This window comes from Gorilla gorilla, chromosome 21, assembly GCF_029281585.2.
Source record: "Gorilla gorilla gorilla isolate KB3781 chromosome 21, NHGRI_mGorGor1-v2.1_pri, whole genome shotgun sequence".
NCBI classification, from domain to species: domain Eukaryota; kingdom Metazoa; phylum Chordata; class Mammalia; order Primates; family Hominidae; genus Gorilla; species Gorilla gorilla.
This window is the reverse complement of record NC_073245.2, coordinates 28,785,813-28,803,287: the sequence shown is the minus strand read 5'-3', so window position 1 is coordinate 28,803,287 and position 17,475 is coordinate 28,785,813. Positions and strand designations below refer to the sequence as shown.

The following is a 17,475-nucleotide window of genomic DNA, read 5'->3' as shown; positions in this document are numbered from 1 at the left end:
CTTTATTCTTTAGAGCAGTTTTAGGTTTACAGAACATTTGAGAAGCACGGAAAGTTCTGAAACACTTCATCTCCCTGCTCCCCTGCTTAGTTTCCCCTATTTTTAATATCTTGCATCAGTGTGGTACATTTGTTACAACTGATGAGCCCATATTGATACATTATTTTTAATTAAGGTCCACAGTTCACATTAAGGTTCACACTTAGTGAGGTACATTACATGGGCTTTTCCGAATGCATAATGTCATGTATCCACCACTACAGTATCATACAGAGCAGCTTCACTGCCCTAAAAATCCTCGGAGCTCTGTCTATTCATCCTTCCCTCCTCCCTAACCTCTGGCAATCACTTATCTTTTCACTGTCTAAAGTTTGGCCCTTTACAGAATATCATATAGCGGAATCGTACAGGATGTGGCCTTTTCAGCTTGGCTTCTTTCACTTAGCAATGTGCATTTTAAGTTTTCTCCATGTCTTTTCGTATCTTGATAGCTCATTTCTTTTCATCACTAAATAATATCATATGGCTACAACACAGTTTATCTATTCACCTACTGAAGAACATCTTGGTAACTTCCAGCTTTTGCCAGTTATTTAAAAAGCTGCTATAAACACTTGTGTGCAAAATTTTGTGTGGACATAAGCTTATGCTGTTTTATAGGTTTTTTAAAATACTGAAGTATTTAACAACTGAGCCAATTGTTGATATTATTATTATTGTTGTTAATATTTACTGAGCTATAACAATCCTCCAAGCACTGTAGTAAAGCCCTTTAAACCTCATAATATTCTGGGGTAGTTACTAACATTGTTCTCACCTTAGAAATGAGGAAATTGAGAGGCTGAGTAGCTTGTCCAAAGGCACATAGCTAACTACTTTGAACCCAAGAGTTTATGGGTTTGGACATTTCAAAACCAAAATTTTTGTTTCACCTGATCCTTCTGGAATAATGTTTGTTGTTGAATTGTTATTATGTATTAAGACATAAAATATATCTTTAAAGAAAGAGATTTCCACCCCCTTCATGAGTTTCTCTCTTATAAGTGGGTGCTTCTATCATTAGAGAAATTCCAATGCAGCTGGCCAAGAAGCACATGGAAAGGTGCTCAACGTCATTAGTCATTAGGGAAATTTGAATTAAAACTATAATAAGATTCCTCTTCACACCCACTAAAATGGCTAAAATTGGAAGAACTGGCAATGGCAGATGTTGGTGAGGAGATGGAGCAACTGGAACCCTGTGCTTTTCTAATAAGAGTGCAAAATGATGCTGCTTCTGAAGCCGACTCTTTGGCATTGTTACATAATTAAATACGGACTTACCATACAATCTTTTATTTCCACTCCTAGCTATTTATGCAAGAGAAATATATAGGTCTACAGAAAGACATGTAATGAGTGTTCTCAGCAGCATTACTCATTAAAGCAAAACACTGGAGATGATCCAAATCTTTTTTCTTTTTTTTTTTTGAGACAGGGTCTCACTCTGTCAAGCAGGCTGGAGTGCAGTGCAGTGGCACCATCTGGGCTCACTGCAACCTCCGCCTCCCAGGTTCAAGCAGTTCTCCTGCCTCAGACTCCCCAGTTGCTGGGATTACAGATGCCTGCCACCACACCCAGCTAATTTTTTTGTATTTTTAGTAGAGACAGGGTTTTACCATGTTGGCCAGGCTGGTCTCGAACTCCTGACCTCAGGTAATCCACCCACCTCGGCCTCCCAAACTCCTCGGATTACAAGCGTGAGCTGCCGCACCCAGCCCCACATCTTAGGTTCTTCATCTTCTGTTCTTTAACAGGAAATTGTATCAACAAATTATGGTGTAATCATGGAATAGAATACTACATGGCAATAAACAGGAATGAGCAATTGATTCACTCAACGACAGGGATGAATCTCAGATATATTACGCTGAGTGAGAAAAGCCAGATTCTCCAACACACAATACGATTCCATTTTAAGACAGTCTAAAAATGGCAAATTACAGAAACAAAAATAAGTGACCAGTGGTTTGCAGGGATTGGGGGTAGACAGTGGATTTATCTGCAAAGGGGCACAGAGTTTTGTTGGGGTTTTTTTAAAGCAGGGAAGGTGATGGGACTTTACTCTGTCCTGATTGTGGCAGTGGTTACACAACTGTTTTACCTTTGTCAAAACTCAGAACTGCACTGGGAAAGATTTAATTAAACATGTAAAGTATACCTCAATAAACCTGACTTGAAAAGCAAAAAGATGTGTGGGCAGATTTGCATTGCTACTGGTCTGAGCTCTTTCTAAAGCAGAGGTCACAGCCAAATCTAGAATACTGGATTTTTATTTTTTAAATTAGTTTCCATATTAGTACCAACTGCTATTATCGCATTATGATGCATAAATTTTAGCTTTTTAGTTCCTTCTTACATCAGTTAATTCTTGCTACATTATGAAGCGAAACAAACCAACCACAAAATCTCAGCAGCATGTAACATTCACTGTTTATTTCTCACAGGTCTGTCAGAAATACAGACCTGGGCTGAGATTGGCTAGGCAGCTCTTCTGGGACACACGTGTTGCTCGTCTGTTCTCTGGGACAGCCAGGTGTGTTCTTTCCATGATGATGACAGCAGCATAAGAGCAGCAGCGGAAACACACATGACCTCTTAAGGCCCAGCACTGGCTCACAGCCCATGCACCAATGGCAAAAGCAAAGCTCAGAGCCAGGCTTAAAGTCGAAGATTTAGGACACACTCTCTGTCCATGATGAAGCCATAACTGGGTGAGAGGCAGCGAGAGGATCAAAATTGGGACTGAAAATGCAATCTGCCATAGCTACTGACATGTAAAAAGGGAGAGATGTCAAATTTTAAGATCCAGATTTCTGGCTTTTCTTACACTAGAAGGATCTGAACCTTTATCTGGTGACAATTAGCCAGTTTTGAAAACAAAGTTGCTGCTTGCTTCAGGCAGGCAGGGGTTCCCACTCCAACAGCTCCTAGTCATAACCTGCCTGACCCCTGGTGACCCCTTTCCAAAAGTCAGGTATACAGAGGAAATGTTCCAGAATTCCCGAGATCTTTTCTTCACTATATTTCACCAGAAATGCCACAAGAATTTGGACAATATGAAGTTTGCCTCCATATGCATTCATCCAACAAATATTTACTAAGTACCTAGTGTGTGGAAAGCACTGGGCTGGGAATACACACAAAAACAAAAGGCGGCCGGGCACTGTGGCTCACACCTGTAATCCCAACACTTTGGGAGGCTGAGACGGAAGGACCACTTGGACCCAGGAGTTCAAGACCAGCTTGGGCAACATAATGAGGCCCTGTCTATACAAAAAACAGTTTTTTAATTGGTTGGGTATGGTGGCTCACTCCTGTAGTCCCCACTACTTGGGAGGCTGAAGTGGGAGGATTGCTTCAGCCTGGGAGGTCAAGGTTACAGTGAGCTATCATGGCCGCACTGCACTCCAGCCTGGGCAACAGACCAAGACTCTGTCTTTAAAAAAAAAAAAAAAAGTGGGTGCGGTGGCTCACGCTTGTAATCCCAACACTTTGCGGGGCCGAGGTGGGCAGATCATGAGGTCAGGAGATTGAGACCATCCTGGCTAACATAGTGAAACTTCGTCTCTACTAAAAATACAAAAAAATTAGCCAGGCGTGGTGGCAGGTGCCTGTAATCCCAGCTACTCGGGAGGCTGAGGCAGGAGAATGGTGTGAGCCCAGGAGGCGGAGCTTGCAGTGAGCCGAGTTCTTACCACTGCACTCCAGCCTGGGCGACAGAGCAAGACTCCGTGTCCAAAAAAAAAGAAAAAAAAAAAGACGGCAACAACTATTGGCAAAGGTGCAGAGAAATTGCACTATTGGTGGGAATGTAAAATGGTGCAGCTGTTATGGGAAACAGTGTAGCACCTCCTTTAAAAATTAAACATTGAATTGCTACATGATCTGGCAATTCTACTTCTGAGCATATACCCAAAAGAACTGAAAGCACACTCCAATACTTGTACACCCATGCTCATAGCAGCGTTTCTCACAATAGCCAAAAGGTGGAAACAACCCAAGAGTTTATCAACATATGATTTGATAAACAAAATGTGGTCTATACATACAATGGAATTTTTTTATATATACTTTAAGTTCTGGGATACACGTGCAGAACATGCAGGTTTGTTACATAGGTATACACGTGCCATGGTGGTTTGCTGCACCCATCAACCCATCATCTACATTAGGTACAATGGATTTTTTCAGCCTTAAAACAGAATGAAATTTTGATACATACTACAACATGAATGAACCTTGAAGACATTACACTACATGAAATAAGCCATTCACAAAGGACATATCCTCTAAGACTCTACTCATGTGAAGTACCTGGAGTAGTCAAATTCATAGACATACAAAGTAGAATGGTGCTTGCCAGGGGGTGCAGGGAGTAGAGAATATGGAGTTGTTGTTTAATGGGTACAGAGTTTTAGTCTGGGTAGATGAAAACGTTCTGGAGATGGACTGTGGTGATGGCTGCAGAACAATGTGAATGTACTTAATGCCAATGAATTGTACACTTAAAAATTGTTTCAATGGCATATATACACATATTTCATCACAATAAAAAATACAAAGGAAATATGTCTAAGAAGCAGCTTGTAGCTAGCAGAATTGAGAAAAGCATATACATAAACATCTAAGATAGAAGGCAACCTATTATAAGTACCATGACAGGAATACATATGGTGGCTTTAAAATATGTTCACAAATTCTTCCATACTTCTACCTGCAAAAAGTAGAACCTAATTCCTCTTCCTTAAAGGTAGGTTGTACTTAGTGATTTATTTCTAACAAATAGAGTATGGCAGAAGTGAGGGTATATAACCCCCAAGATTAGGACATAAAAAGCACTGTGGTTTCCTATTTGCTTCTTCTTGAATCACTCACTCTAGATGAAACCAAAAGCCATGTTTAAGGATTCCCAAGCAGCATCTCCTTGGAGACTTCCATGTGGTGAGGAGCTGAGGCCTCCTGCCAATAGTCATGGAGGGAGCCATCTTGGAAGACAATCCTCCAGCCCCAGTCAAACCTTCAGGTGACTGCAACCAACATCTCAATTGCAACCTCAATCAAGACTCTAATACAGAGCCACCAAGCTAAGCCTCTCCAAAATGTATGATTCATGGAAACTGTGAGATAATAAATGTTTGATGTTTAAGCTGATGAGTGTGGAGGTAACTTGTTAGAAGCAATAGATAACAGATACAAAATACACACATTGCAAGAGAGTTCAGGAAGAGGGAGGTGAATCAAAGGACGTTTCCTGGAAGACATTTGTGTTCAGCCTTTTAGGACCCATCAGGACTTGGCTCTCTGATGCATTAAAAGCCCTGGGTGAGACATTGATAGGGAAGGAGGAGGAGCAAGGAAGGCTCTCAGAACAGGTAGAATGATCAGGCAGAGAGAAAGACCTGAAAGTTTGAGTTTAAAGAAAGCCAAGAGGAAAGAAGGACAGAAGGAAGACAAATGGTCAAAATAGTCAAATCTACAGGACAACTGCAAAAGTGGGAATAAAGAGAGAGCCATCACTGAATGTCACACGTTCCAGCAGCAAAATGGAGGTAATGGTGGGGAAGAAGTGTCCCTTAGCAGACTCCTCCAGGAATTTGGCAGGAACAGAGAGGAGAGAGGCAGAGGAAAGTTTGAGGAGATGGAACAGTTAAAAGAAGTTCTTGTTTCTTAGGAGAAAGGACATGTGAACATCTTTATATGCAGAAGGGGAGTGTAAAACAAGAAAGAAATTACAAGAGAAATAGGAAGAAGCTGTAGTGTAGTTAAGAGCTTCACCCTGGCCTTGGTTTAAACCCCAGCAGTGTGACTTTGGACAGGCTGCCTATCCACTTGGTGCCTCTGATGCTCTACCTACAAAGAGAGGATCATATTACCTGTGTCACAGGTTGTTGCTCTAAAGATAAAATAAGATAATCCATAGAAAGTGTCCAACACAGATAAATGCTCAGTAAGGTTATCCCTTCTCATAAAATGGGACACAAAAGGGAACGAGATGCTGGAGGAGGTGGCAGGGGATAGGAAGGCAGACCTCGAAGGAGTGTGGAGGACTCCTGTTCCTGTCTAGAAAGGACAATGAGCAAAGATGTTCAATGATTTTGAGGTGAAGAGAAATATCACCAGCTGATGATCCTGATCTCTCCAGACCTTTCTCTTAATATGTGCCTGCAGGAGTCTTTCAGTCCAACCCAGATGGCTTCACACTCCCCTTTTGAACACTCCTTGAGTTTCCTGTCTCTAGGTTTTTTGCATCCTGTCCTCCATCTTTACCCAAACTGTGCTCTTCCTTCAAACCTCAGTTAAATGCCATCAGCCTTTATCAAGCCCTTCCACCACCATGCAGCAGAATCCACAAGAACATAGAGCTAGATACACTTCAGACTACGAGGTTCAGACACAAGCTAAACTGGGAACAAATGCAGCCCAAGTCAAGCATGCAGCAGCCTCGGAAAAACATTTTACCAAGACTTTGAGGTCTCCGGGAACACCCAACAAACAGCATCTTTCTTCCCCACTTGAATTCCAAAGAAATCAAGACAAAAAGACCAAAAAAAAAAAATGGCAGATGGAAACCAAAATTTTGCCTTTATCCCTGACAGAAGTATTTTTGAAAGAAAAGACTCAACATGAGGGCCCAATGGGCCTGCAACTAAACCCCACAATACAAAGAAGAGTGCCCGCCCACCCATCAGTCACCCTCCTTGGGTGGCCTCTGAACATAAGGCTGGTAGTGAGGGGCCCACCCAGGGAAAGTTCCAGACATGGAGGAGCTTAGTTTATACTCCCTAGATTAATCATCCAGAAAGGTCACCCCATCTGAGTGAGTGTGGAGACAAACTGGAGGAAAATCCTTTGAGGAAACCAGAAAGCAGAGACAGGCTGTCCCCTCTAGTAAATCCTAGCTAAAGTGGGGTGGAAATGGGAGGATAAACACAAGGGAACCTTGTACAGTGGTACCTGGGCATTTCCTGATTTTGCCCAAAATTCCTTTCCTGTGCCTTGGTTTCTTCTCCTTTTCTCCCCTCAGGTTTTGCTGGGGTTTTCACAACTCAGGCTGGGGGTTTCCTCAGAGGCCATCACTCCCTCCCACAGCCTCACTCTGCCCTGGCAGAATGGATACTCCCTCTGTAAAATAAAAACTCCACTTTAATGGCTAGCTCTGTGACCTGTAAACTAAGAGAACATTCAATGATGTAGGTGTCAAAACAGGCTAGCTTGAGTTTTATATAATAAACTGGGGAACAATAATATTTTTCCTGGGAGGTCCAGAGTGAGGATCTGTCATAAGCAACTGGTCAGCAGAAACTAGAAGTCTAGGCAGAAAAGATTCTGTAAATAAAAAATGTGAACTAAGCATTGAGACCAACACTGCCGGATAGAATTTTCTGAGGTAACAAAAGTGTTCTGCATCTGTGTTGGCCAAAGCAGTGGCCACTAGCTGTATGTGGCTACTGAGCATTTAACACATGGCTGGTGCAAATGACAAATGGAATTCTTAATTTTATTTAATTATAATTAACTTAAATTTAGTCTTATATGATTTCCCATCAGAACTGTAGGAAACAACCCCAACATGGTCATAAACTACTGTAAGGAAGTTACACAGGAATCTGGTGGATGTAGTCTTTAATCACTTAATTACACCAAACATAGAAAAACCCATTCCTAAAACCCCCAATAACTATTACACATGTGAAACAGAAACCAGCTCCCACTGGTGGGATGTGATCCATCTGAGGGCACTCCCATTTTGGGGCAAGGCAAAAGGCATAAAGACACACATATATACTTAAAATGGTACTGTTGCACACATCTTTGAATAAGACATACACATGCATAAGTGGGTGATTACTGAGTAACTTCTGAGTTAAACTGTGTAAGGTACAACTGCCTATAAAGCCAACATATTTAACTCTTACAGCCCTTCCCAAAATGTCCCTAATGCTTTAAAGATGTCTTGGTTATGAATTGCCACAATAATGCTACACAACAAACCTCCCCGGAACTTAGTGGCTTAAAACAATAAGCATTTATTTAGCTCATGAGTTAATGTGTCAGCAATTTAGGCTGGGTTCAGCTGGGTGATTCTTCTGGTCTCCTCTGGGCCCACTTAAATCTGGCAGTTATCTGACTTATCATCAGCTGTGGCAATAGTGGTGCTTGGACCATGTGACACTCATTCTCCCCAGGCTAACCAAGGCACACTGTCATCATGAAAGCAGAGATATGAGCAAACAATCCCAACTCCCCAGTGCTCTTCAAACCTTTGCTTGCACCTATTGGCCAAAGAACATCACATGGGAAATCCTAGTGTCATAGTGAGAGGCCACTACCAGGCTACATGGCAAAGGGTAGGTGTAAAGAGTCGGGACCAATAATGCAATTAATTGACCACACCCACAGGACAGTGTCAAGCCCTGGAAACCTTTCTTTCTTTCAAAAAAAAAAAAAATCACCGAACTGTACCAAACTCATGTGCGAATATATTTTTTACATCCCAGTAACTCATTTGAGACTTTTAAACATGTAGAACAAAGATCATGCCCTCCCTTCCTTCCCAGATGGCATCACGGCAGGAATCTGGCCCATATAAAAGCATTCCTATTTTAGGACAAAACTAAACAAAGGCCCAAAGACATATGAATATCTAAAATTGAAAAAGTTTATTTATCTTTGAATATATCACAAGTATGCTCAACTGGCAACATTTTTTTAAATTAGGTAAAATGTACAAGGTGTATCTTCCCACAAATTAATGAAACTGATTTTGAACAAACAAAATTGACACACAGATACATTTTCTAAGTGATGCACTTTTCCAACAATGTCAGCATTACTCAAAACATTTTTTAGAATATAAACATATAATTGATTTTATAATTGCTGTCAGAAACAAAGGCACATTCTTTTACTGTCCCAGAACATTCAAGATGCTTTCAATTTATTACAAGTACCAAAAGCAGCCACAACTCAAATGGCTCAAGCAGTTAAACGAATTATTCTTTCCCATAAAAGCGGTCCTGAGGTAGGGCTAGAGTGGCTGAACTTCTGCTATGATAAGTATTGAGGGGTTTCCCAGGACACAGGATCAATGCTAAAACTGGCAAAATCCCAATGGACTGATCCCTTCAATGGATGACAGGACCCTCTATGGCTGAAAGACTCTAAAGTTCTTAGTTCTTAGCTGTGACAGGACAGAGAACCGACATGTCCCACCTGCAGCCACACCCATCCCCTTATTATTACTAGATCTTATAAAAGCTGACTTGAAGAGGAAAAAAGGCCAAAAGACTTCTTCTCTTCACCTAACCGCCGATGCCCTCCTTTTGGTTTTATGGTTCCAACCTGACAGCTACTCTGGGCTACAAAGAGCCCCTTCTTGACAGATGACTGCCAGCTGCAGGCTAGATCAGACTGGTCTCTGGAGATTGCACAGATCGTGAACTTGTGCCCTACGTTTCACCTTTTTGCATTTACAGCCTAATTATAATACATTTAAATGTTAAATCTTCACCCCAGAGTGAACACAGGTCATCCGCTCTTGGATATTCTTCATATGTAAGCCCAGTGCGTGTCTCTAACGAGTTTCCTCCATGAATTTTCATAGGCTTCTCCTGTATGCTACAGAATATGTATATCCTACCTCTCCACCTAGCATAAATACCCACCTTTTCTCCTTCAAAGTATGCTTTATGGCCTCAGGTAGAGGCCTGCTTCCTGCCTGCAAGTTATAACCTCTTAGAAATAAAGTTATATTTTGTTTATTTTGATTCTTTTCAGTCGACACATGCAAACAGGAACAAGTTGGCTACTTGAGGGTTTGTTCCTTGTGCATCTCAGTGAGTCTTGAAAAACCCCAGATCCGTCCTTCCTTCCTGCCACATGTCATCCCAAGGCCAGTGTCTGTCAGGGAGGCAAGGCAGCAGCAGTACTTTTGGAAACATCAAGAATAACATTAAAAAGCCCCTTTTTCCCCACACGTGTCTTTTTATCCAGAGGGTCTGTTTTCCACAAGTTCTTCAGTGATTTCTCCCCAGTCTCATTGGCTGGGATTGGCTTTCATGCCTCTTAACAGGGTTGGCCATGGTTCATCAAGGGTCAACTTGAAAGCTGAACCCTGCCAGCTTTCCCTGAATCTCCTGACTATGGTGGAGAAGTGTGGATCCTGGAACTAAACTGAGGTGATAGGGAGGAAAAGAGAGAAATCAACAGTAAACGCTGCACATCCTCTGTCTGGTAAATGTGCATCACTGATTGTATCCATTCTAGATTCAACCAGAGAGACGGAAGCATTAAGAATGACATAGAATATGGAATTTGCTATAAGGATTTGAGCTTCTACATTTGCGGGAAGGAGCGAGTTGAACACTTAGGAACAGCTGTTGCTTCCGTGTCTGGTGGGGGGCCTGAGAGCGGCAGGACAAGCAGCCTGGCCCAGAAGTGGAAGAAACTGAAAGTGGAGTCCTGAGAGCTGAATCTGCCGCAGGCCCGCGGGCCGCCCGGGAGTTAGGAAAGTTAGAGGGGCTCCACGCCCACAAGGTAAGCCAGCAGACGGGACAATTCCCCGAGCTGCGACAGTCCCCAATGTCGGGCACCTACCTTTCAAGCCTACGTGACGACAACGCTGCGTCACTTCCGCCTCACGAAGCCCGCATCAGGTCACGTGGCCTGTGCTAACCCCGGAAACCTACAGGCAAGGGAATTCTGGGAAACGTAGTTCCCGCTTAGCTAGGTTGACATGGTACAAAGCCACATTACCACGCTAAGTGTGGCTTTGATTTTTAGAAACCGCCTCATGCTAAGTCTAGGGAATGCAGTGGTTGAATGGGGTGAGCGCTGACCTTTAGCTATTCTGAAGGAACATGTCACTTTCACTTATTTTCTTTCATGTTTTCCCACCCAGTGCTATGGACTCTGATCGCCCAACCAGAGCAAACCCAGAAGGACAACTCTCCAAGCCTTTCAATCACTCCCACTAACCCGTAGTGTGGACACACTATTGTGAGGCCTACTACGGATGTACTGCTGATGACCTTTTGAAGGTAAGTCAGATGCAGTTAATCCTAAGAGCTTGGTTAGCCCCCTGCATCTTACTGAACACAGTAAATCAAAAGCGCTGTGCCCTTGAGACAAATATGATAAATTCCCTCTGCAGTTTTGAAATGTTTATCAATGCTAAACAAGGTAGGGGGATGTGGGGAGCATGAAAACAAAAAGACAAGGTCTGACAGACACATGGGAGAGATGTCTGTTTCAGAGGCTTAGTTCAAGTGGTTACTGTATTTAGGCTATTTAATTTAAAGGTGGTTACTGTATTTACATACACATCAGAGAAGTCCAAAATTTTAAAGTAAAGATCAGTTTGCAAAGATCTTGTCAAATTATTCGTTTTAAAATGAGGACCCTTATAACAACACAGGTACTTGAAAATACTTTGCTAATGAAAGAAGCTGGACACAAAAGATTACACCATGTACAATTTCATTTATATGAAGTTCTAAAACAGGCAAAACTAATCTATGGTGGGAAAAAATCAGAACAGAGTTCACCTTGGGAGTTGAGGGTAGACTTAACTGGAAAGGGGCCTAAGGACACCTTCAGGGATAATGAGTGTATGCATTCGTCAAAATTCACCATAGGGGTGAAGAGTACTGATGTCTGCCACTTATTTGAAAAGCATCAAAAAATAAGATGGATTGATGGATGTATACAAGCATAGATAGACATATACATAAAACAAATACAGCAGAATATTAATTGCAGAATCTATGTGGCGAGTATATAGTTCAGCCCAGGTTTGAGTCATAGAAAGATGGATGTCATAGATAGATAGTCATAGATAGATACCGAAATACTGATTGGGGAAGAGATAGTAAAGAAATCGTGGGAAAAGGATACAAAAAAAGAGAGAAAAGTGGCCGGGCACAGTGGCTCACGCCTGTAATTCCAGCACTTTGGAAGGCCAAGGTGGGCGGATCAGAAGGTCAGGAGAACGAGACCATCCTGGCTAACACGGTGAAACCCCGTCTCCACTAAAAAAAAAAAAAAAATACAAAAAATTAGCGGGGCATGGTGGCGGGCACCTGTGGTCCCAGCTACTTGGGAGGCTGAGGCAGGAGAATGGCATGAACCTGGGAGGCGGAGCTTGCAGTGAGCCGAGATCAGGCCACTGCACTCCAGCCTGGGCGACAGAGTGAGACTCCGTCTCAAAAAAAAAAAGAGAGAGAAAAGTTACTGTCAGTTAATAGGAAGATATCAACAGACAGTCCAGACATTCAGAGTATTTAATGCGATTCACTCTAATCTTTAAATTATATGATATACAATCAACCTGATGAGCTCCATTTCTCTCATAGTTACTAGGTGCTTGCTATGTGACTACCCTAAGCCAAGCACTTTTGCAAGCATTGTCCACAGCACGCTAAGAATCCTCCTCTACTTATTCTACTCTTAATAGCCCTGTATTTGTCCATTATAACATAATGTGCTGCATAACAGACCACCACAAAACTCAGTGGTGATCTGAGTGGCTCACAATAGTAAACAATTACTTCTTGCTTACATGTTTTCAGAGTGGCTAGTGGTTGGCCCATGTAGGCTGAGCTCAGCTGGTCCATCCTTCTTGGACCCACAGACTCCCTGGGGCATGTTCTTCTCATGATGATGACTGCAACACAAGAGGGCAAGACATCCTACACAAGCACATTTCAAGATTTTGCTCACATCATCTCTGCTAAAATTCCATTATCCAAAGCAAGGAACACAACTGGTCCAAATAAGCACAGGCCTCCAAATATCCAGATCTAAAAATGGAGTGTTCGCCTCAAGCTCCTTATTTATCACTGCAAGAGATTCTGGGGCTGGCAGCTAGTGACATGAGCTGGAATCCTCTTCCTGAAATTACTGTCTTCTTGGATGGGCTCTCCACATCTTCCACCATGAAGTAAAAACAATTCTTGTGGGTGTAAGTAGACCAATTCAAGTGGACTATTTTGTTTTGCCTCTTTCAGCTTCCCCCAAGGTAGAATCCCAAGGGGACAATTACAAACATCTGGCCAAGAGAAGGAATACAGGCCACTTATTTTTCTGCTTTAGGAGAAGTCAATTAGAGTTTCCATTTCCTCAGTTAAATGTCACCTTTTTACAACATCCTGGAGGGAGAGTTGGCAGCCCTGTCATTAGGGGGAAAAATTCTTTCAGGGAAAGGCTTATTGTCTAAAAAGATATGGAAGGGTCCAGAGATGAAAGGACCTTCTCAGGCTGTCTGAGTTTCCCAGAGTTCTCAGTTTCTATTTTGAGCTGAACATTTGGCTTCCCTGGTATCCTCAAGTGAGCTTTTTCAGCTCAGCCTCCCTGCATCACTTTTCTACCATTTGCAAAAAAAGGATAATAAGACTTGCTGCTGGGTAATGCATATAAAATGCTCTAAGGAGCTTGGAGGGAAGGTAGGCTTCTCAAGGGGGAAAGCTGTCAGCATGTTTTATCCTGATCTCCAGATATTTTCAGTGTCTGGTACCCCTCATTAGAGCATCTGGTCCTTTCTCAGAGAAGTTAGATGAAAGCCAAAATAAATGGAGCAGAGAGGATCCCTTCTCCTGCCTCTGCTGCAAAGGAGATATGTCAAGTTGAGTGATGAACGATTACTCTTCTTCGCTTGCTAACACTTTGTACCCTATTTTCAAATTAAGGAGCACATTGTTGGTGCACCCAAAAGGTTAAACACTCCCACTTCTTTGCTGTAGTCACTAATTGGTGCTTTATCACAATTTCTGTGGAGGGAACATCTTGTCTGCAGAATCCTTCCTCCACGGAGCTGGATGAGATTTTGAGAGCATCTCAAGTTTCTAAAGTTAGATCATGAATCACTCTTCTGCTTGTAAGGAGGTATTGCACCTAAAAAGGCCCCGTCTGTTATTAATAATTGTCTGCAGCTTATTTTGAACTGTATCAAAAAATAAGATGGATTGATGCATTTTTTTAAATTCTTTTTAAAAATTATTCGGAAAATTCTTCCTGTTTCAATTATAGGGGGACTTATTCTCTCTCTCTCTCTCTCTCTCTCTCAGTATTTTACTTATCTATAGAACAAGAACTTCTGCCCTTTTCAAAATATTGGGAGACAAGGAGGTGGGCATCTGGAACTCTCATAATGCCGCCAGTGGGAGTATGACACGGTTCCACTTTGGAAAACGGTTTTTAGTATCTAAAATTGCTAAGCATCTTTTGTGCATATATCTCTATAAGTGGAACCTCTGGGTTCTAAAGGATAGTTCTAGGGATATGCCTAACAGAAATACCTGCATATTTTCACAAAAGACACATATCGGAATGTTTTAACCAGTCAAATCTAGAAACTAGACATGTTTTCTAGATGTATTCACAGAGCATTCCACTCTACTGTTGATGCAGTTTACCCGTCAACAGTAGAGTGGGTAAATTGCAATGTATTCACAGAGTGGAATACTATACAGCAACGAGAATTAACCGGTCACATCTACACACAACATGGGTGAACCTCACAGTCATCATTTTGAGCAAAAGAAGTCAGACACAAAAAGAACCCATACAGCTTCTAGGGGGCTGGTAATGCCTCAATTGTTATTCCGGGTGCTGGTTACACAAGTGTCTTCCATTTGCGAAAATGTGCTGAGTTGTCTGCTCATGTTGAGTGCTCTCCTCTGTGTATTTTCCTTCAACAAGAAGTTAACACAATATGCATATAGAAAAATTGCCCCGAAAGTCAAAATAGAAAGTATTTGGAAAAAACTTCCACCTAATTTTTTCATCCTTTCACTCCTCACTCCTCCCCTGGAAAGGGCAGGGCTGTAGCTGACTGGTGAAGAGGTGGGAGAAGGAGCCATACTCACACACAGCCTGATGGCCCCTTTTCTCCCTGTTCCTGAGCCCTTCCCTGATCCCTGTGTCTTGACTGCCATAATCTGGAAGGTGAGAAGAAACAACTTTCCTTTTTTCTGGCCAGGCCAGTGGACCTGCTCTGCAGACCCAGGCTCCTCTCCCATGGAGCATCCCAAGTCTGTCCTTACTGGAAGAAGCAGGAGCCCTGTTTGGCTGTACCCCAAGCTGCTTTCTCTGGACCAATGCTGTCAGTGATAGAGGTATCATTTTGATGTTTAATTCCCATTGCTTGTATCTGTTTCTCAACTGATTCTAAAGATGGAAGGCAAAGAAGTACAATTAATTGTAAGCCCTTAAACCTCGAAAGCTTCTTGTTTAGCAGTTAAGAAATGCAGGCAAGAGTAAATGTATTGCTTTTATTTTATAGAACATTAAGACCAAAGATTCTGAGCTCCTACAGCTGGGGTTTTAGGGGATGATGACTGCCTCCTAGGAACAAGACCAACTGAATAATTAGAAAAGCAGAATTAATTAATCTCCTTTCTATAATATTTCCCTGTATTAACTAAAGAAGCTGTTTTTATTTGTCTATTTTAATTTGTATTTGTATAAATTTACAGGGTACAAGTGTAATTTGGTTACATGCATAGACTGCATAGTGGTGAAGTCAAGGTTGTCAGTGTACCCATCACTCAAATAACATACATTGTACCCACCAAGTAATCTCTAATGTTATGGGTGCCCCCTTAGATGGGGATTTAGAGTGACTGGATGTAACGTCAGAGGTTATCTCTGTGCTGAGTTAGACATCACAGTCACCAATTGCTATAGAAGGGGAAAATAGAGCAAATCCTTCCACGAAGAGATAGAATCCAGCTCTTCTTTATCTCTTCAATTTAGGCCTAGACGTGTGACTTGCATTTTTTTTCATGTAGCAAACAAGCCAAACAGCAGCTTGAAAAATGCTTTCTACTTGGACATACCCTCTTGCTACAGGGAACCCTTCCACCATCACGTGAAGAAGCCTGGTCTAGCCTGCTGGAGGATGAGAGATCACATGGAATGAGGCCACAATCATTCCAGCCAAAGCCCCAGTAATAAAATTAAGATCATCCAAGACCATGGCATCCCGCCTGAGAAGTTCAGATGAGAAGGGCCACCTGAACAACCAACAGAATCTTAAAAAGTAAAAAATGAGTGTTACCACTATGCATCTATTAGAATGGCAGAAGTTGAAGACACTGACAACAACAAATGCTGGTGAGGATGTGGAGCAACAGGAACTCTCACTCACTGAAGATGGAAATGCAAAATAGTGCAGCTACTTTGGAAAACAGCTACTTTGGCTGTTTCTTACAACACTAAATATGCTATTATTATATGATCCAGAAGTTTTGCTCCTTAGCACTTACCCAAAAAAGTTGAAAACTTATGTACACACAAAAACCTGCACATGGATATTTACAGCAGTTTTTGATATGGTTTGGCTCTGTGTCCCCACAGAAATCTCATCTTGTATTTGTATAAATTTATGGGGTACAAGTGTAATTTTGTTAGCATGCATAGACATGCATAGACTGCATAGCTCCCATAATTCCCACATGTTGTGGGAGGGACCAGGTGGGAGGTGATTGAATCATAGGGGCAGGTCTTTCCTGTCCTGTTCTTGTGATAGTGAGTGGGTCTCACAAGAGCTGATGGTTTTAAATAACAGGAATTTATCTGCACAAGCTCTTTTATTTTGCCTGCTGCCATCCACATAAGATGTGACTTGCTCCTCCTTGCCTTCTACCATGATTGTGAGGCCTCCCCAGCCATGTGGAACTGTAAATCCAATTAAATCTCTTTCTTTTGTAAATTGCCCAGTCTTGGATATGTCTTTATCAGCAGAGTAAATGTGGACTAATACAGTAAATTGGTACCAGTAGAGTGGGGTGTTGCTGAAAATATCATCAAAAATGTGGAAGTAACTTTGGAACTGGGTAACAGGCAGAGGATGGAACAGTTTGGAGGGCTCAGAAGAAGACAGGAAAATGTGGGAAAGTTTGGAACTTCCTAGAGACCTGTTGAATGGCTTTGACAAAAATGCTGATGGTGATATGAATGAACAATAAGGACCAGGCTGAGGTGGTCTCAGAGGGAGATGAGGAACTTGTTGGGAAATGGAGAAAAGATGACTCTTGTTATGCTTTAGAAAAGAGACTGGCAGCATTTTGCCCCTGCCCTAGAGACTTGTGGAACTTTAAATTTGAGAGAGATGATTTAGGGTATCAGGCAGACGAAATTTCTAAGCAGTAATGCATTTGTGAGGTGACTTGGGTGCTGTTAAAGGCACTCAGTTTCAAAAGGGAAACAGAACATAAAAGTTTGGGAAATTTGCAGTCTGGCAATGTAATAGAAAATAAAATCCCATTTTCTGAAGAGAAATTCAAGCCAGCTGCAGAAATTTGCCTAATAACGAGGAGCCAAATGTGAATCCCCAAGACAATGGAGAAAATGTCTCCAGGGCATGTCAGAGGTCTTCACAGCAGCCTCTTCCAAAGGCCCAGAGGCCTAGGGGGAAAAAATGGTTTCCAAAGG

The 17,475-nt window shown here is 42.1% G+C and overlaps 1 long non-coding RNA gene across 2 annotated transcripts; it reads left to right on the top strand.

The window, feature by feature from the left end:
- The first annotated feature begins 10,739 nt into the window (after positions 1–10,739).
- On the top strand, positions 10,740–16,758 carry LOC109024404 (uncharacterized). Of its 2 annotated transcripts, none has more exons than XR_004068163.3 (3): positions 10,740–11,081; positions 15,020–15,155; positions 15,892–16,758. It is a non-coding gene; the product is annotated as an uncharacterized lncRNA (long non-coding RNA). The 2 variants fall into 2 exon arrangements; XR_008674532.2 differs by having other exon boundaries at positions 15,831–16,758.
- The last annotated feature ends 717 nt before the right edge of the window (positions 16,759–17,475 follow it).